This window comes from Asterias rubens, chromosome 5 (genome assembly GCF_902459465.1).
Source record: "Asterias rubens chromosome 5, eAstRub1.3, whole genome shotgun sequence".
NCBI classification, from domain to species: domain Eukaryota; kingdom Metazoa; phylum Echinodermata; class Asteroidea; order Forcipulatida; family Asteriidae; genus Asterias; species Asterias rubens.
The window spans coordinates 20,973,207-20,994,989 of NC_047066.1; the positions used below are offsets into that span (position 1 = coordinate 20,973,207).

Below are 21,783 nucleotides of genomic sequence, written 5' to 3' on the forward strand. Positions count from 1 at the left end.
AGATCCTCAACTGTGTCAGTAGGAACAAATTGAAGATATGGGGCCTAGGGGACTGAGGGTATAGACGACCCAAAGCAGTCTAAAAAAAGATGGGTGACCCGGAGGAGACTAAGGGGGTACCTACGGAGTGACCATGAATATAGGAGATCCATTGGTCGTGAGAAGGGGTAGAGATGTCACTGATGTGGATGCTGATGTCTTGAGGTATGACGCCTTAGGGCGACCCAAAGCAGTCTAAAAGGTGGTGTTGGGCCTAGGTGACTTGAGGGTATAGACGACCCAAAGCAGTCTAAATGATGGTGTGGGGCCTAGGTGACTGAGGGTATAGACGACCCAAAGCAGTCTAAATGATTGTGTGGGGCCTAGGTGACTGAGGGTATAGACGACCCAAAGCAGTCTAAATGATGGTGTGGGGCCTAGGTGACTGAGGGTATAGACGACCCAAAGCAGTCTAAATGATTGTGTGGGGCCTAGGTGACTGAGGGTATAGACGACCCAAAGCAGTCTAAATGATGGTGTGGGGCCTAGGTGACTGAGGGTATAGACGACCCAAAGCAGTCTAAATGATTGTGTGGGGCCTAGGTGACTGAGGGTATAGACGACCCAAAGCAGTCTAAATGATGGTGTGGGGCCTAGGTGACTGAGGGTATAGACGACCCAAAGCAGTCTAAATGATTGTGTGGGGCCTAGGTGACTGAGGGTATAGACGACCCAAAGCAGTCTTAAAAAGATGGGTGACCTGGAGGAGACTTAGGGGGTACCTAGGGAGTGACCGTGGATATAGCAATCCATTGGTCGGGAGGACGGAAGGCCGCCGGGTATCACTGATGTGGAAGCTGACGTCTTGAGGTACGATGTCGTGTTTGTAGATCTGGGTCAGCTTCACCCTCAGCCAGTATTCTCAGTATACGGCTTTGAAATTAAACCAATAAACTTGATTTTTGGAACACAAACCTAAAAAGATGTTCTCATTGAACATTTGAGGGGAGAGGTTACCAGCACTTCACCCTCAGCCAGTATTCTCAGTATACGGCTGTGAAATTAAACCAATAAACTTCAGTTTTTACAGTATTTTCACAGTATCCGGCTGTAATAAAGTAAACCAATAAACTCAAGTTTAAACACCCAATAAAAACATGACAAGTTCTAATTGAACATTTGAGGGGAGAGGTTACCAGCACTTCACCCTCAGCCAGTATTCTCAGTATACGGCTATGAAATTAAACCTATAAACTCAAGTTTAAACACCCAATAAAAACATGACAAGTTCTAATTGAACATTCGAGGGGAGAGGTTACCAGCACTTCACCCTCAGCCAGTATTCTCAGTATACGGCTATGAAATTAAACAAATAAACTTCAGTTTTTACAGTATTTTCACAGTATCCGGCTGTAATAAAGTAAACCAATAAACTCAAGTTTAAACACCCAATAAAAACATGACAAGTTCTAATTGAACATTTGAGGGGAGAGGTTACCAGCACTTCACCCTCAGCCAGTATTCTCAGTATACGGCTATGAAATTAAACCTATAAACTCAAGTTTAAACACCCAATAAAAACATGACAAGTTCTAATTGAACATTCGAGGGGAGAGGTTACCAGCACTTCACCCTCAGCCAGTATTCTCAGTATACGGCTTTGAAATTAAACCAATAAACTTGATTTTTGGAACAAAAACCTAAAAAGATGTTCTCATTGAACATTTGAGGGGAGAGGTTACTAGCATTTCAACCACAGCCAGTATTCTCAGTATACGGCTGTGAAATTAAACCAATAAACTTGAGTTTTGGAACAAAATAGAATCAGAAGGTCTCATTGAACATTTGAGGGGAGAGGTTACTAGCACTTCACCCTCAGCCAGTATTCTCAGTATACGGCTTTGAAATTAAACCAATAAACTTGAGTTTTGGAACAAAATAGAATCAGAAGGTCTCATTGAACATTTGAGGGGAGAGGTTACTAGCACTTCACCCTCAGCCAGTATTCTCAGTATACGGCTTTGAAATTAAACCAATAAACTTGATTTTTAACACCCAATGAAAACATGACAACAAGTTCTAATTGACCATTTGAGGGGAGAGGTTACCAGCAGTTCACCCTCAGCCAGTATTCTCAGTATACGGCTGTGAATTAACTTGAGTTCCAAAAACAGGATCCCGGAATTTCCAAATTCATTTCTAAAGCATTCTAGAGCACAATCTTTCCATGTTTATTTCTGCAACAATGATTCATAATACCTTCAGTTGTAGCTTGACTAGTCGTTATTGATGAGTGATTTCACGGACAAAAGCAAAAGTGCTCCGAAGTCGACATTGAAGAGGGGAGACATCACCAGCACGGCAGCCTTCCATGTTGATGTACTGGTTGAACATATACTCTTAAGTGCGCAAGAGTCAACTTGGGTGTGGGACATTATAAAAAAACCTGCTGTTTGCTTGTGTGGAAGGGTGTCGTCGAATCTTGATGCTTCTCCATACCTTTCTGTCTCCCATTGCCGACTTCAAATCTACTGATTTCAGACCCTTGTTCATATAGAGTATGTCAGTGTAGGTATAGTTGCAGGTCTTCCACGTTTCCTTCCTCCTCCTCCCTAGACTTGACCCAAGTCGAACTTTCGTCGAGTCCTTCGTCGCTGCTTCACTAGCCATTGACTCGATTAGCACGAGACCCGACTTAACCAAGTCTACACGTACCTCCTCCCCTGCTTAGGGGTCCACAGAACCATTCGGGATCCTGGTCGTCATTGCTCTTGTAGCAGTGGCCAGTAACAAGCATCCGTGCCTGATTTTTGTTGAGAGCTTGGGCTGGTCCCAATAGGACTTTGTTGGCCATATTTTGACTCCATGTGGATGTTAAGCAGCTCTTAAATAGCCTTGTGTAGCACCTGTTTATCTGCTTTTCCATTTTTGGAGTAAGAGATGCCTCATCACAGCCGAAGAAAAGCAGAACTCTACTGCCATTTGAAATCTGGCAATGCTTATGTCAATATATACTAGTCATTATACATGTACTGAGGAATCACTCTTTGAATCGGATCACAACTCAACTATTTAGCCTCACCCACATCTCTAGACCGTATCACATTGATTCAATAAAAAAATAACCCTTTGTTTTAGCTTCTCACAGTAAAGTCATGGGCAGAAATAGTTACACCATAATGACTACGTGTACCACCTTTTTGAAGGCAGATAAATCCTTCGAAATACACACATTTTTTCAGTTAACCCAAGTAAAGTTAAAAGATCAATACAAGTTGCACTTTTTGTATCAGACACGCAAAAGCAATTAGTCAAAACAAAACTAGATAAGAGCTTAGTGTGGCAACACTTACTAGAAATTACATCAAAGACATCAGGGCCCAATTTCAAGACTGAGCTTACCACAACTTCCCCTTGCGGGGAAAGTGCCAAAATTTCTGTGCTAGCTGTGAAAGCAAAAAAATGCCTACATGTAGTAAGGTGAAGTACATACGCGCACAAGCAAAAATTCCCTGCTAACTCGTGACGTGAAGTACAATTTACATATGCGCGGAAATTCCTGCTTCCGCAAGCAGCGGTTCTTTGCTTGTGGTTAGCAGAGCCATGAAATTGGGCCCAGGTGAACAGTAAGTTGCATACCTGTGGTATACAGAAGTTGAAACCCTTGTGGGGTCACGCTCCTCAGCATCAAAGTTCTTTTTTTGAGGTTCTTGCTTTATCTTTTCTTGAGATGCTTCTTGGGCTTGGGAAGGTAAAATATTCTTGTTCTGTGGTCTCAGTCTTAAGTTCTTTAACAAAGAATTCAGGTGAAAGTTTCATGCTTGCCGACACAGAAATTGAAAGCGATTGAAGATCAATGTTCCTCAGCATTAAAGTTCTCTACATGTGATTCTTGCTCTATGTTTTCTTGAGATGCTTCTTGATCTTGGGGAGGTTCTTTAGCTCTGTTCTTTGTTCTTAGCCTAAAGCTCTTCAGCTTCACTCCTTTAAAAAAAGCTGTTCCTTAACAAGAGTCTGTGATTTTCTAAAATGTTTTGTGTCCTGGCGGCTGTTCTCATCTTCGGTGTTGATGCTGACGTGTCCTTGCAAAGAGGCTGATAATCCACTGGCATATTCAAAGCATGGTGGATGGACCCACTCCAAAAACAATTGGGTACTTCCACTTCTCTGTATTTCATCTGATAGGATTCTGCAAAAACAAACACAGATAATGTCATTATATTGAACACATACATTTTAGAAAACAAAATTAAATTTACCTAAATAACACAATAGATAGATTACAATAGGGGTCATTTGGTGCCATATTTGATGAATTGTGCATGCGTGAAGAGCTACCATTAGCTGATAGTCACATGCAGCTTGTAAAGCATGTACTTATCCCTTGTTAATACATCAAAGATGGTGATCGATGATGCGTATTGCAATCCATCTATATCAATCTTTCCACGAATCTTGACTGACAGGTATAAGCCAAGCTAAGGCAAAATACAAACTATGACCAATCCACCAATGACGCCGTAAGAGAGGGCACTCCCTCTCTAAGCTCCGGGCTTTTCAAAATCACCAAAGTAAGGAAGTGCACCACCCATCAATAGGAACGAGACAATGCCACCCAGACAATGAGGAGTAAAAAGAACAGGACCAAAATCACCCAAGCAAGGAAGTGCACCACCCATCAATACGAACAACGCGACCATGCCACCAAGACAACGAGGGGTAAAAAGAACGGGACCAAAATCACCCAAGCAAGGAAGTGCACCACCCATCAATACGAACAACGCGACCATGCCACCCAGACAATGAGTATAAAAAGAACGGGACTAAAATCACCCAAGCAAGGAAGTGCACCACCCATCAATACGAACAACGCGACCATGCCACCCAGACAATGAGTATAAAAAGAACGGGACTAAAATCACACAAGCAAGGAAGTGCACCACCCATCAATACGAACAACGCGACCATGCCACCCTAACAACGAGGGGGAAAAAGACCGGGACTAAAATCACACAAGCAAGGAAGTGCACCACCCATCAATACGAACAACGCGACCATGCCACCCTAACAACGAGGGGGAAAAAGAACGGGACCAAAATCACCCAAGCAAGGAAGTGCACCACCCATCAATACGAACAACGCGACCATGCCACCCAGACAATGAGTATAAAAAGAACGGGACTAAAATCACCCAAGCAAGGAAGTGCACCACCCATCAATACGAACAACGCGACCATGCCACCCAGACAATGAGTATAAAAAGAACGGGACTAAAATCACACAAGCAAGGAAGTGCACCACCCATCAATACGAACAACGCGACCATGCCACCCTAACAACGAGGGGTAAAAAGAACGGGACTAAAATCACACAAGCAAGGAAGTGCACCACCCATCAATACGAACAACGCGACCATGCCACCCTAACAACGAGGGGGAAAAAGACCGGGACTAAAATCACCCATGCAAGGAAGTGCACCACCCATCAATGCGAGCAACGGGACCATGCCACCCAAACAACAAGGGGTCAAAAGAACAGGACCAAAGGCAGCACATGTGAGGGCGAATCCTGCCTAGTCTGGGGACGAAGCTTCCATATGGCCGGCACAATGGTGACGAAGATTTTGAGGCTTTTGTCAAAATCGTTAAAGGTCAGCGGCAGCTCAAAGCTTTGCTTGCAGTCTCCATACAATAAGCTTTGCTTGCAGTCTCCATCCAATAAATAGTGACAAAATAATCCAGCTTGAGATTTCCAAAGACGCTCTGCAAAAATCTCTTAACATCGTGACTTCAGAGGTCTCTTCCTAGAAGTCGTGGGGGTACAGAGGTCCATCTCCAAAAACTGTGCCGATAAAGTTGCAGATATTTTACAAACGTGTTTTGTTCGGGAATCTTCTATGAACAACGAACAGGCTCACCGGGATGGTAAGGACATCGACAGCAGACCAGCCCACATTCTGTTCAAGCTCTTGTCTTACCAAGACAAAGTCAGAGGCCTGGAAAAATGGAGGGAAGCTCTCCAAGGTCAATCTTATTTCATAGTAGATACTCTACAAGACTGGACGGAGAAAGAGACCTGGAAAGATCAAGTCAAGACCCTCTTTGAAAAAGAGATCAATCTCTGTTTCTCTGCGGGCCGTTGGAGACAAGGCAGTGGTGAAGTCTTCCCATTCAAAGACTGCTATAGATCCTTTCATTAAAGACCTGTATTTGCCTTCTCCAAAATTATTGAAGGTCAACGGCAGCTCAAAGCGAAGCTTGCAGCCTCCATCCAATTTAATAGTGATAAAATAATCGAGCTTGAAATTTCCAAAGACGCTCTGCAAAAATCTCTTAACATCATGACTTCAGAGGTCACTTTCCTGAAGAATCAACTGGCCAGGCTGCATATAACAACATTAACAAGCAGGAGCAGTTCATCAGCCGTATCTTCCAAAGAGTGGGGGTACAGTGGTTCGTCAACAAAAACTGTGCCGATAAAGTTGCAGATATTTTACGTACCCACTTCGACTTTGGAATATCGATGGGCTCACCGGAATGATGAGGACATCACTGATAGACCGGCCCACGATGACCAAGATAAAGTCAGAGTCAGGAAAAAATGAGGCAAGCTCTCCAAGGTCAATCTTATTTCATAGTAGGTGATCTTACTCTACAAGACTGGACAAAGAAAAAGTCATGACCCTCTACAGAAGAAACAAATTTATGGGACTCACCTTTAATTCTATATTTTGTAGTGTCCACAATCCTCCCAGTATTAGGTTTGACATGTTCATGTTCTGCCCTCCATGTGAGCAAAACTGAAAGTAGAAAGCATCTTCTTTGACATCATCCTGTATTAATTAATTCAATAGAAAAAAAACCGAAGGAAAATGTTTGATTTAATCAAATTTCTTCAAATATGTGCTGGTAATAAGCGTGTACATGTAGAGTAAAGCCGGGTTCATACTTTCTGCAAATGCAAATGCGAAGCGAATGTTGACGTCACAAATTCGCCGCGAATAATCCGCAGCAGTTCAACTCTACTCAACTCACTTGCGAATATCGCTGTGAAAGGAGAGTTGTAATGTCAAATTCGAGTCAAATTCGCATCGCGTTCGCAGGAAGTATGAACCGGGCTTAAACCTTTACATCGGTGTCCTAGAACTAAAACATGGATGTAAACACGTATAAGCAGAATGAAGATTTGCAAACAATGATATCACGACAAAGTGAATTTTAGGAATCAAGAACAATTGATGAGGCTTGATCATTATTGCTTCTCTCCTCCATGGAGTAAAAATGGGTACCAGTGAGAGCTGGTGAGTACCCTGTGGTGGACGCGCATCCTGTCATGGTGGAACAGGTATACTCTCAGTCTGTAATGCTAAACCTGGGTCGACCCCTGTCTGCCCCTGGTACATGTATGTTTGAATAGCTTTGACTACATTCCAGGGGCTCACCCGGGTCACCCCCAAGTGCCCTGCTTGTGGAACGGGTGCATGACGTCACCACAAGATGGTGAGTGATCGTTCAATTAGCTCTTGTCAGGGACTCACCCGAGTGAGCACCGCGGGGTCGACATAGGGAAGCTAATTGAACGCACCCAATGTTTAAAAGAATTTCAAGGCAGGTCTGGAATTTCATTTTTTGAACACGTTGAAAGGGCAAGGCCAATTTCATTTTGCAAAGGGCACTTCCATTGGAAATACCGTAAGTCAATGGGAAACATTTGAAGGGCACCAAGGCCACTACAATTCCTCAGTTAACTCCTCTAATGACATTTAACTCCTGTCATGAAATCCATAACATATATGACGTACAAACTGATGTAATTCAAGCACAAACTCATACATACCTTCGTCAAGTAGAAAGCAGGAACACCAGTTCATGCCAAGGGAAGCCATTTTGTGAAAAACTTGAAAGTAGAGATTATGTCGCCATCTCAATGAGCAACAATACTGGCGTCTTCAAATGCAGGGGTTGTTTTCTACGTCAGTATGCTGTGAAGTAAATCTGCAGTAGTCCAAGTCGTGCACGTACATGTTCGCTAGAAAAAATAATATCAGTGAGACGTGGTCAATGTGATCAAAGGAACAGAACATTACTGTTGAAGAAGCACAAAGATTAAAATTCTGTTGCCCAAAAGTTGGTGACTCAAAAACATGTATATTATGAGTCGTACATGTACGATTGATAACACTTTTTGGCTACATAAAATAGATCATACTTGTTTGACCGTGTTACTGAAAAAGTGAATGTGAAACTCAGGGAGGCAAGTGAGAAATGAAAGAGAAAATGAAAAGTAAGAAAACTCATTTCGTTTCTTTAAATGAACCCAGTTAACTCCTCTGTGATGAAATCTAAAACATAAATGATGTACAAAATGATGTAAATGCACACACTTCTACATACCTTCATCAAGTAAAAGCAGGATGAATAGTTCAGGTCAAGCAAAGCCATTTGGTAAAAACTTGAATAGTTGCCTTCCCAAGAGCAACAATACTGTCGGGCGCCTTCAAATGCAGGGGTTCTACGTCAGAATACTGTAGAGTAATATCGGCAACATGTGTGCAGTTCCCTGTTCGCTAGAAAGAACAATAATATGAGAGGGACTCGGTCAAGGTGAACAATGAAACAGAATGATGCTGTTGAAGAAGCCCAAACATTAATGTTGTTGTCAAAAAGTTGGTGACTCCAAAACATGTATAATATGAGTCAGAGATGTACGATTGGTTACACTTTTTGAGTATATAAAATAGACCATACATGTAATGAAACAGTTAATGTTAACTCAGGGAGGCAAGTGAGAAAAGAAAGAGGTAAACTTGTAAGAAAACTCATTTCTTTTCATTAAATGAGCCAGTTAACCCCTTTGTGATGAAATCTAAAACATAAATGAAGTACAAAATGATGTAAATGTACAAACTCGTACATACCTTTTTTCAAGTAAAAGCAGGATGAATAGTTAAGGTCAAGGAAAGCCATTTGGTAAAAACTTGAAAGTAGAGGTAATGTTGGCAATCCAAAGAACAACAATACTGCCGGGCGTCTTCAAATGCAGGGGTTCCATGTCAGAATGCTGTCAAGTAATATCAACAAGAAGTCCAAACTGTGCAGTTCCCTGTTCGCTAGAAAGAACAATTTGAGAGAGACTCGGTCAAGGTGAACAATGAAACAGAATGGTGCTGTTAAAGAAGCACAAAGATTAACATTTTGTTGCCCAAAAGTTGGTGACTCAAAAACATGTATATTATGAGTCGTACATGTACAATTGGTGACACTTTTTGAGCACATCAAATAGATAATACTTGTATGACCTCGGTACTGAAACAGTGAATATGAAACTCAGGGAGGCAAGTGAGAATACAAAGAGGTAAGTAAGAAACCTCATTTCTTTTCATTAAATGAACCCCGTTAACTCCTCTGTGATGAAATCCAAAACATAAACAAAGTACAAAAATGATGTAATAGCAAAAACTCATACCAACATCAAGTACAAAGCAGGAACACTATGCGAAGTTCACATCATGGAAGCCATTTGGTAAAAACTGGGTAGAGATTGTGTTGCCACCTCAAGAGCTGTCAGGCGTCTTTAAATGGAGGGGTTCTTTTCTACGTCGGAATACCGTCAATAATATCTGCAAGGAGTTCTGCTAGAAAGAACAATATGAGGGGAACATGGTCAAGGTGCTCAAAGGAACAGAACAATTCTGTTGAAGAAGCCCAAAGATTAAATTATTGTTGCCAAAAATTTGGCCACTCAAAACCCTGCTTGTGACCAAATTTCTCTGAAAGATGTTATGTAAAATGACAGGTTGAGGATTTGGAATTGAGCCAAGGTGTCTACCTCCAATTCATTTGTATCATTTCCTTGAAAATACATGTACCTGGGGCAGATTGGTTTTCTCCACACACCAGAAAGAACCAGGGCACTTCCACAGTGTATCAAAGGTGAGCTGCAGACTTAAAAGAAGATGTGCTGCTGTAAATTTATAGGGCCCACCAAATAACAAAATCATAGGAGTGATTTAATGGATAAGAGTAGAGCAGAAATCAATTGGTTTTCTACCATGAAGTATTGAAAGAAATGTTTATCTCAATGTAACCTTTTTAAAATAGATGGAAGAAAACTAAACAGAGAAAATTGTATACATGTATAAGATTATTTACAATCATATCAGGTTTGTTGTTGAAAGAGTCAAGATTATGAGTGCACCTATGTACCTGTTTCACCTCAGAAGAATTCATCCTGGATGAATTGTGGAGTAGCTGCCCCGGCTCTCTCAGCCCTCAACAAAGGTGGGTGGAATAGTCTCTGCATTCTGTCTGTGAACATGGTGTCTGACTGAGTAACAAGGCAAACTTAAATTAATTGAAAACAATTGTCTGCATGCAGTCTGGCAGATAAAGTGTTAAGATAAAGTGTCAGATAAAGCGTTAATTTTAGGCAAAATACTCAACATTTTATAGTTAATTGAATACAAATGCTTTAAAAAATAATTAATCATGTTTTAGTTAGTAACAGATTAAATGATGCACTATTATTATCCAAAAGCACTGAAAGAAATTTGATTGAATTAATGAGGACTCCCTCATTATGACTATGAACAATTATGTAGTAAAATAGGCTGTGTGAATTCAATCAATAAATTTATTCAGCCTCACAAATTGCAATCATATGAATAGTTTAATAAAACTACACAAAAAACATAGATGACATTTTTAAGGCTTTATGAATACAAGCATGTTTGATGAATAACCAAGTATGATGAATAACCAAGTTTGATGAATAACCCAGTATGATGAATAACCAAGTTTGATGAATAACCAAGTATGATGAATAACCAAGTATGATGAATAACCAAGTATGATGAATAACCAAGTATGATGAATTTATAACCAAGTTTGATGAATAACCAAGTTTGATGAATAACCAAGTTTGATGAATAACCAAGTTTGATGAATAACCAAGTTTGATGAATAACCAAGTTTGATGAATAACCAAGTATGATGAATAACCAAGTGATATGAATAATCATGTACATGTATGATAATCAAGTATGATGAATATTCAAGTAGGATAGATAATCCAGTATGACAAAAAATCAAGTACGATGAATGTTCAAGTATAATAATCAAGTATGATGATTAATCAAATAAAACAAACCTGTGTACAAGTCATAATACTGCAAGTCAGCTTCATAAAGGGTTATTGCACTGATGTCAACTCTTGAAGATCTTACTACTGCATTTAAAAACTGTTAAAACAATCATTGTTAGATTACCAACATAAATTATTTATACTCAGTTTACCTAATGGAACAGTACACAACCCATCATACTCCAACAGTTTACGTACTGGAACAGTACACAACCCATCATACTCCAACATTTTACGTACTGGAACAGTACACAACCCATCATACTCCAACAGTTTACATACTGGAACAGTACACAACCCATCATACTCCAACAGTTTACGTACTGGAACAGTACACAACCCATCATACTCCAACAGTTTACATACTGGAACAGTACACAACCCATCATACTCCAACAGTTTACGTACTGGAACAGTACACAACCCATCATACTCCAACAGTTTACGTACTGGAACAGCAGTCGCAAACTACATATGCTGTACCCTTTTTTTTATTTTTCAGTAGATGATTGAAGGGAGAAGTGAGGCTTTGTGAGGAGAGCTCGGTTCTTCTCAGTTGAACTTGATGTGGTGTTTGTCTCTGTAATGCCTGGGGCCTGATACTTCAAACACCACATCAAGTTCAACTGAGAAGAACCGAGCTCTCCTCACATAAAAAAGCACTCCATTTGGCAAAGGTTGACCCCACAAACTGGACAGCATCTTCTGTGTTTTGTTGGCAGCCCTAACTTGGCAATGGTTGTGATATTCTGTTGCCTGCACCATCTGCACCCTCTCGCATTTTTGCCAGGCATCTTGGTGGGGTAGTGGCCTCCACTGTTGTGGGCTGGTACGTAATGAGCCACAGGACTGCCATGGGATGATGCCTTTGGAGTAGCCCTGGATTAGATTAGTCATCACTTCAAGGACAAATTTGGCATGGATGCGGGGATGGTCTTGTTCTTTATTTTCACTGTCGCTGTCAATGGTTGTGTGGTGATGCTTACGACAGCAAAGTGTTGACTCTTGCGATGTCGATTAGGAAAAACAGAATGGAACGCCACCACAATTGGGCACTTCTGGAACAGGTGTGATATGATCGCAGGTAATCTCCCCTGTCCACGCTGCCCATTGACTTTGTATAATCCAAAGCTTGACAGGGAGCAGGGATGGTCGTGCGTTTTAGTTAGCCTGTTGCCTCATCGGCACATTTCCTCTTCAGAGTGTGGGTTGTTGGGTCTCTCCAGCCCTGATGTCCAGTGGAGAGTAATATCATCACATGACTATCCTTCCACACTGTGGCAGTAAGTTGGCCATTCTGTCGAGTGTTAATGTGCCTCTTGGTGCCCAATTCAGTCGCTTTACTCTCAGGTTTCCATTTTTTGCTGTGAACTATCCATGGGCAGCCCTTTGCTTTTACCTCTGACGGCTCCAGTCAGGTAAGTACGTTTGGCGTGCAACGACCGTGCAAGGCCCACTGATGTGAACCATTTGTCTGTGAATACATGGTGGTACACATTCAAGTGGTGCTGTGCAATGGTCATTGCATTGTCGGTCAATGGCTGGTTGCTCACCATGAGGATGGATCATGACGTTCAGGAAGTAGCCGGTTGATGACTCTGCCAGAGCTGGATTTTAAAGCCAGCGCGAATAGGCTTCAATGCCATAAAGAATTTTCTTACGCTGGCTTCAAAACCTCTGTAGCGTATCATCGCTTCAAAAGTTCACGGTTGGCTCCATAATTCTTTAGGGCATCGTCTTCTAATCTTGTCCCACACAGGCTAGAGGGGGTAGAGTGGATTGTTTGCTTTTATGCCAGGTACCGATGGGCCATGCGCGGATGAGTTCGGAGTCTTTGGCTGGGCCATTGCAGGCAATAATTATGTTGATTGAGTAGGTCAAAGTGATACCATTCATTGCTGTTGATGTGAGTTTGTTTTGAAGCCCCGAATGTGATGACCAGTAAAGTGCTTGTAGTGTTTGATTTTAACAAGGCCCATAATGTATACCAAACCACGCTTTCACTTCATGTAATGCCGATGAAGTTTGCGGCTTGAAGTCAGATTGACATTCGTCCATTTCACACCATGAGGAGGGAGGGAAAAACCTCAGGAAGTAGTTGACTGGAGACTTCTTCTTCTTGAAAGTTGGTTCGTGTGGCCTTTTTCCCTTGGAATTCTTTGATTGTTGTATTTACCAGGTTCCGTGTCCAGCCTTCCTTGTCTGGAGCATGATCAGCTTGGTACACAGATGGACGGTTTGGCTCATTGTCCGAATCTGGCTCATTGACTGTTTTTTTTCTTGGTCGTTTCTTTCCCGTGGCTTTTGTGGTTCCGTGGGTCCAGCACCCCCTTTTCATCCTCACTGTCTCACTCGTCCTCCTCTCCTGTGTCATCGAGTCTTGCCTCTTATTCTGATTCCATGTGCTCTACATGTATCTCATTCAAGGCCTGTATGCCTTGTTTTGAAAGGGCAAGGGCACCAATACATTTTGTCCTTGGTAAAAGGGCACTCTATGAGGAATTTGTAAATTTCTACTGGAGCATTTCAAGGGCACGGAGGCAATGACCAGGGGGCATGTTGCCTCCGTGAAGTATCAGGCCTGTCATTCCCCTCATCTTCCCCCACATCCTCTATGGCTGATTCCTCTCCTTCACACATTGGTGACTTTTCTCTAACTGCCTGGGCCGTGGCATGTCTATGAAATCTCCCTTCTCGGACTCTGTTGTTTCAACCAAAGCCCTGTAACCTCTGGACATGCTGATACATGTACCAGCCTCAATTGCACTATTTCTTAAAGCACTCCTCATGTTTTCTTCTTCCTCTCTTTGGAGTTTATCCTTCAGCGCAGTGCATCTAAGTTGTGGAAGTGATACCTTCACTTTCCCCTTCCTTTTCTTCATTCACTTTCCCCTGTACCTTCTTCGCTCCCTTTTTTCAGCTCTCTTGGTTCGTTTTCTTTCTTTTTTTCCCATCAATGAGCTGACAAAATGTATTTGTTTCACCTCTACATGTACTTAAACTCTGCTGTAAACTTCTCACTTCTCGAGATGTCATGTTGACTCTGGTCAGTCAGTCAATGTCAGACTGAGGCACTACTCAGAAAACACCCTTTATAGCAGTTGCTGCTTTTGTTTTTGAATATTATGTAAGATTACATCATGGTGACTTCATGTACTATTGATATCAAATATAATACAGGAGACCTCTTTAGGCAACAGGGGAGGAAACTGCGAAATTTCACTCACTTGTGGGATGACCACTTTCCCTCTCTGGAACACGAGTTCTCTGGCTTGACATACACGTAGTTGTTAACGGATTCAACAGAGATCTGTGACAAGAAGGATCAAGATTGGGTCTACTGTCCGGAAAACGATATGGAACAAAAAGCTTGTGAGGTGACCCAGAGCAATGTCTGATCAGCAAGCGGGAAAATTTCATTGAATTTCATTTCTGGAGTAGTAATACACAGAGTAATGCCACTTTTTATGGGCATCACTGTTAACGATCCTCTCATTAACCTTGGTTTGAGGACCAGCAGATGATATCGTGTTTGCTATGAAGTATGGAAGATTCTTGGTTGAATCCTAGATTCTTGGTTGAATCCTGAAGATTCTTGGCTGAATCCTGAAGATTCTTGGCTGAAACCTGAAGATTCTTGGTTGAATTCTGAAGATTCTTGAATGAATTCTGAAGATTCTTAACTGAATCCTGAAGATTCTTGGCTGAATCCTGAAGATTCTTGGTTGAAACCTGAAAATTCTTGGTTAAAACCTGAAGATTCTTGGTTGAATTCTGAAGATTCTTGAATGAATTCTGAAGATTCTTGGCTGAATCCTGAAGATTCTTGGCTGAATCCTGACGACTCGACTTGGTTGAATCCTGAAGGTTCTTGGTTGAATAGTGAAGATTCTTGGTTGAAACCTGAAGGTTCTAGGTTGAATTCTGAAGATTCTTGAATGAATTCTGAAGATTCTTGGTTGAATTTTGATGATTCTTGGTCGAATTCTGATAATTCTTGGTCGAATTCTGATAATTCTTGGTTGAATTTTGATGTGTCTTGGTTGAATTTTGATGATTCTTGGTTGAAGTTTGATGATTCTTGATTGAACTTTGATGTTTCTTGGTAGAATTCTGATGTTTCGTGGTCGAATTCTGATCATTCTTGGTTGAATTTTGATGTTTCTTGGTCGAATTCTGATGTTTCTTGGTCGAATTCTGATAATTCTTGGTTGAACTTTGATGTGTCTTGGTTGAATTTTGATGATTCTTGGTGGAATTCTGATAATTCTTGGTCGCATTCTTATAATTCTTGGTTGAATTTTGATGTTTCTTTGTTGAACTTTGATGTTTCTTGGTTGAATTTTGATGATTCTTGGTGGAATTCTGATAATTCTTGGTCGCATTCTTATAATTCTTGGTTGAATTTTGATGTTTCTTGGTTGAACTTTGATGTTTCTTGGTTGAACTTTGATTTTTCTTGGTTGAACTCTGAAGATTCCTGGTTGAATCCTGAATATTCTTAGTTGAATTATGATAACTCTTGGTTGAATCCTGAAGATTCCTGGTTGAATCCTTGGAAGTGTCGTGGCGGAGCGGTTAAGAGCACCGAATTCAAACTCTGGTGTTTCTGATCAGCAGAGTTTGGGTTCGAATCCGAGTCGTGACACTTGTGTCCTTAAGCAAGACACTTCACTATTGCTTCGTCCTTCGGATGGGACGTTAAGCCGTTGGTCCCATGTGTTATTTAAAGCATGTAAAAGAACCCAGTGCACTTATCGAAAAGAGAAGGGGTTTGCCCCGGTGTTCCTCGTCCGATCGGCAGCAAATTGCGCCACAGCACCTTGTAAAAGTTAGGTCTCATAATTAAAACGTAGTCCCACATCTTGCAGGAAATATTGTATGTTACAGCGCCAGGAGCGTCACTGAGTGACGGACATGTGCACTATAAGAAGCCACAATTATTCTTGGTTGAAACCTGAGGATTTTTTGTTGACTCCTGAAGATTCTCATTATTTATGCACAGAAGTATTGCATTCAAGACTATCTTGACATGCCATAAAAGGCTGCCATTCCACAGTATCGACGTCCAACTCAACAACACCATGAGAACCATCACTGGCGCCGTTCGAAGTACAACTGGACAGATTGGCTCCCAGTCCTGAGTAACATTGCCCCTCCAGACATCCGAAGAGGGGTAGGCTGGTCTGTAAGATCCGATGCAACCCAGTGCAGCGACCGCAGAAGATCTATGGCGCATACGGTGGCAAGACCATACCAATGTCTTGCACAAGTTCCTGGTCGCTGACCCCACCTTTTAGCTGCCGGGAATGGCCCTCTCCCGCCGCAGTTGCAGCTCTTGAACCGGTTCCGTACGGAGGCAGGGCCATGCCGCAGCAGTCTACACAAGTGGGGTTACCTTGCATCTCCACTTTGTGATTATAGTGAACCCCAGATGATGCGCCACATGATAGCTGACTGCCCACTCTTTCACCTTGATGTTGGCATCGAAGCCCTTCACCTGGCTGAGGATCTGGCTAGAAAAGTTAGCACCCCCTGTTTTCCTGTAGGTCATGTAGGTAAGCCTATTTTCTTTGCTGCGGTTGATTCCGACATCAATGTGTGGGTGTTTGTAATCTGGACTGTATGGCTTGCACTGTGTCCTTCACATCTGATTAGATGTTTGCAATGTTGGTGCATAGACATTTATCAATTAATCAAAACAGATAATAGTATTAGTCCAGGAGCCTAACCCCAAAATGTAAGTAAAGCATGACATTGAGTATTACTAAGATTTGTTTTGTATTTTGAGTATTTTCATAAAAACGTTCATTCCATAAACACAGATGGCACTTTTGTATGAAATGCATGGAGGAAATATAAATGTTATTCCATTTTATCCAGGAAGTTGAGAAAAGAATATGAGAAAGGTGTATGAACAGAAAGGTGATGTTTATTGGCTCAAGGCCATCGTTGGCTATGTAATTGAGCAAGGAGTTTGAAATGGATGTTTAGTGCTTACATTTCTTCCTAGTTACAAGTAGTAACAAAATTGTACCTCATTTATGAGTGTGTGAAAGTAACGTTGCTGTGATCGCTGCCATTAATACTTCAGAAAGATACAATTATGAATATTCGTGTATAAAATCTGGGCTATAAATCCTGGGGCAAGTAAAATGCAGTTTATAATACAAGCATGGTAGGCTACCTTTAAAGGCAGTGGACACTATTGGTAATTACTCAAAATAATTATTGGCATAAAACCTTTCTTGGTGACGAGTACTGGGGAGAGATTGATGGTATAAAACATTGTGAGAAACGGCTCCCTCTGAAGTGCCATAGTTTTCGAGAAAGAAGGTATTTTCCACGAATTTGATTTCGAGACCTCAGATTTAGAACTTGAGGTCTCAAAATCAACCATGTAAACGCACACAACTTCGTGTGACAAGGATGTTTTTTCTTTCATTTTATCTCGCAACTTCAATGACCGATTGAGCTCAAATTTTCACAGGTTTGTTATTTTATGCATATGTTGAGATACACCAACTGTGAAGGCTAGTCTTTGACAATTACCAATAGTGTCCACTGCCTTTAAAAAGCTAAAATGGCAAGCCCTGTGAAAACAACTTTTGAAGAAAAAATCATGTGATAATTGTTTCACATTTATTATTCTAGGAGGTGGGGACCACACATAACGTCATTTGATATGTAATTTGAAAGTATGACAGAATAATATTTGAAATAAATGTAAACTCATTCCCTCAAACTTCAAAGCAAGGAATATGATGGGAAAAACCAATAAACATTTACTTTACCTTTACTCTCCATGGTATCTTTCTCAGCAACGATAATCATGAAGACAGTTGAGGTTGCACATGTGTTGTCACTATTTAATAATCGCACTCATCATCAAGGATCCTGGAACAGTGCAGTTCAAACGTAATCTTGCTTCTTAAAGTCTACAGCTGTGGACATTGGTTGGCTTTTCTATGGTCAAAACTTTACGCAGCCCTTGCCCCAACTTATTTCTCCTGCCCTCTCTCCTTCGCTCTCCAGCACTCTATCAGTCATCCTACAATTTACAAATAGATAAAAGGAAAAAAAGAGTATAAAAGAAACTGTCCGACCACCACTGACGATGACTAGAGCAAGCTAGTCGAAACGTTGAGACCAATTAAGAACTCACTCCACGGTAGTGCAGTTAATTACAATCCTATTTAGTGCCAGCCGATTTTCTACCTTCCGCCCAGGTAGTTAAAAAGCAGGACATGCAGTTCTTTTCAGAACCAAGAAGTCTCCTGAACAATCTGAAAAATCTACTCATTGGTAGTAGAATATATAGCAAGACAGTTCTCTAAAGAACAAACTCTACTTGGCAAGTAGACACACACATGGTGTTAACGCACACCATCACCAATTGTAATCTTAACTTAAAAGTAAAATATTGAGGCGGACAGGCTAAAAACATTTTAGTAATCAAAACAAGCATCAATCAGTGTCTAGTAATGAGTCACTTACATTGAATGAAAAAAATGGGCATCATTTCTCTACTAATACATGTAGGCATACCATAACTGGAAAACTCTTCTTTTTAATGTTTACCACCCATTTTATATAAAAATGTCACACCATTAAAGCCCTATTAGTGTGGACAGTCTGTGCAAACTAATTAATATTTAAATAAATAGGGCTTTAATGGTGTAACATTTGGATAACTTTCCAAATGGCGCCACCACTTTTTCACTCATTTTTACAAAAAGGGATATCTCATTGAGGTAAATTAGATACTATATTATTTCATATAGAATGAAAAAGTGGTGGCGCCATACGGAAACTTTTCCTAACATTTTTATTAAAATGGGTGGCAAACATTAAAAAGAAGACTTTTTTCACGTGCACATTCCAAATATTAATTAAAATTTTACATCAAATTAAAGGTCTGCTCAGGAGACATTCAATGGTGCAAACGCCACTGTCATGCCTCATCATAGGTGCTTTTGTTAATGAGTTTATGCCATCCAAAAGACAACAAACACGCGAGCTCTTCTAGCTGCCGACTGAGGTCAAAAGATTGTTGAAAAGTAAGACCCCCTCACTGCTAAATGTCAATATCGCGCTACCTCTGCTACTTTAAGTTTTTGTTCCCTCCCATCCCAGGTCAAAATTCTAGTTGAACCTAGTTAAACTGTGTTTTTAACTGGAACTAGTTGAAAACCAGTTGATAAACTAGTTAAATACAGTTAAAACCAGTTGGTTTACTATGGAAAATGGACAGACACCAACTGGTTTATAATTTAAACCTAGTTGAACACAGTTAAACCTAGTCCAAACCAGTTAGTTAATATGGAAAATGGACGAGTTTGGTCACTATCCAGTTGAACCAGTTGACCCCAGTTAACTGGGTTCAACTGCAATTTTGACCTGGGATCCCAGTTATCAATATCAGTCCCAAATATTTTCAATGTTATTTTACCAAAAAGGCCCAATGCATTAGTTAGTAGTGTGGACAGACCCACCTCAAAATACGGGGAAGTAGGCCTAGCTGTCAGTTCAAAATTGTTTGTTTCTTTAAGAATGTTGTTACGTTAGACCGAGCTCCTGGTACAACAATGCCGTCCGTTCGTTCGTTTGCTCATATTATTTAAAGCCTCAAGCATATGAAATTTCCTTCAGTAAAAGCACTTTCGAAATGTTCTTCAGTCTTCTTTTCCCTAAGGCTATATAGGTCATTCTGCAGCGCTATCATGAGCTACGAATTGTATAGTAATTACCCGTCAACTTAAATTTTATGTAAACTATTGAAAAACACACTAAAAACACGTTATAAAATACTTTTTCGATGAACTAAAATGTTTCAACTTACCGCCCCATGTGCACCACGAATAGAAGGACTAGTTCAGGGCGTTACACTCGTAGGTAATGTACATATCTTAGGACTGGGGACCAGACCAATTCAGTCTTGCTTGGTGCCTACACACACACACACATGACGTACATGACGTATTAGACTTGATAGTAGTCGCTGGTCGCAATATTTGCATCATAGGCGAAGCCCCCCCCCCCACCCCATAAAAAGGGGGTTATCTTGTCATTTTGTATGCTGTAACATGCATGCCCCCCCCCTCACTTAAACAAAATGATGGAACCCCCTCCCCCACTAAACAAAATGATGGAAAAATTAGTCTTACTGTCTGTTTTTGTCCTTTTTTTTATGGCCCCCCCCATCAAAAAAAAGGTCTTTCTACAAGAAGGAAGCCTACAAAAATGTACATTTACTCATTTATTTACCTAAAATTAATTTTGTAAAGTTAAATAATGTTGAAAAAAGTATAACAAGACAATAACCAATTATTTTCTTTGACATTATTTCACACAAGCTACATGTTCTTTCTTTCAGCATCATTTTGAATTTTAGCTGTATCTTTTAGCTTTGCATAAATTAAATAACCCAAACAAACCTTATTAAACAAATTCAAACACAATCAAGTATAAGTTCAAATACAAATTTTATTTGTTAAAAAACATATCCATTCACCTTCAAATCATATGTATAGTTTAAACAAACAATTGAAACTTCATAATTTGACATAGTATTGACATTGTTACAATCAAAACATTTCAAAACAATTCCTTTATCTATTTTCAACCCTCGGTTTTTACAAAGAAAATCAAGTAATTTAATGCAGCAACAATAAGCTGAAACTGCCTGCGTGACATATTTCCCATAGAAAACTAATGCTGTCAATGGAAAAAAACCACTAACTTAGTGTATTCGTTTATAAACAAATACACTAAGTTAGTGGTTTTTATACTCACTCAAACAAGTGATATCAGATTTAAAAACTTGACAAATAGGTTCCACATTAACAATAATCATGTGCTCTCCAGGGGATTACAGTTTGCCTTCAACTGGTTGGTTTGCAGTGCTATAAGTTCATTGATTGCATCTTCATAATTGTAATGATCAAAAGGTCATTAAATTAAAAAGTGTTTACATTTGAAAAGAATGAATCAAAATCAACAAATAAATGTTTGTTTTTGAAAGAATGTTTCTTTTCGCCAACCAAAAAAATACTTTGAAGGCCACTCTTGATCAATAAACATTCATCGATCAAGCAAGAGGCAATTTTATGAAATTCACACAAAACAAACTAACAACCTATAGTCCTGTGCAGGGGAATTGTTTCTTTGCAAGGCAGTAAATAACAAATATTGTTATGCAGTCTTACTCCATTGACAAACAAGCAATTAAAGACAGTGGACACTATTGGTAAATGTCAAAGACTAGTCTTCACAGTTGGTGTATCTCAACATATGCATAAAATAACAAACCTGTGTAAATTTGAGCTCAATCGGTCGTCGAATTTGCGAGATAATAATGAAAGAAAAAACACGCTTGTCACACGAAGTTGTGTGCTTTCTGATGCTCGATTTTGAGACCTCAAATTCTAAACTTGAGGTCTCGAAATCAAATTCGTGGAAAATTACTTCTTTCTCGAAAATTACGTCACTTCAGAGGGAGCTGTTTCTCACAATGTTTTATACTATCAACCTCTCCCCATTACTCGTAATCAAGAAAGGTATTATGATGATAATTATTTTGAGTAATTACCAATAGTGTCCACTGCCTTTAATAACTGATCATAATAATCAGAAAGGAGAAGTCATCTAAAAGCAATTTTT

At 40.3% G+C, this 21,783-nt stretch overlaps 1 long non-coding RNA gene across 1 annotated transcript; it reads right to left on the bottom strand.

The window, feature by feature from the left end:
- Nucleotides 1-1,702: 1,702 nt before the first annotated feature.
- LOC117290997 lies at nucleotides 1,703-18,166 on the bottom strand. Its single transcript, XR_004519108.1, has 8 exons — nucleotides 17,916-18,166; nucleotides 10,185-10,301; nucleotides 9,445-9,610; nucleotides 8,897-9,088; nucleotides 8,373-8,545; nucleotides 7,816-8,007; nucleotides 6,695-6,811; nucleotides 1,703-4,168 (listed from the first exon to the last, which is right to left on the bottom strand). It is a non-coding gene; the product is annotated as an uncharacterized LOC117290997 (long non-coding RNA).
- Nucleotides 18,167-21,783: the final 3,617 nt, after the last annotated feature.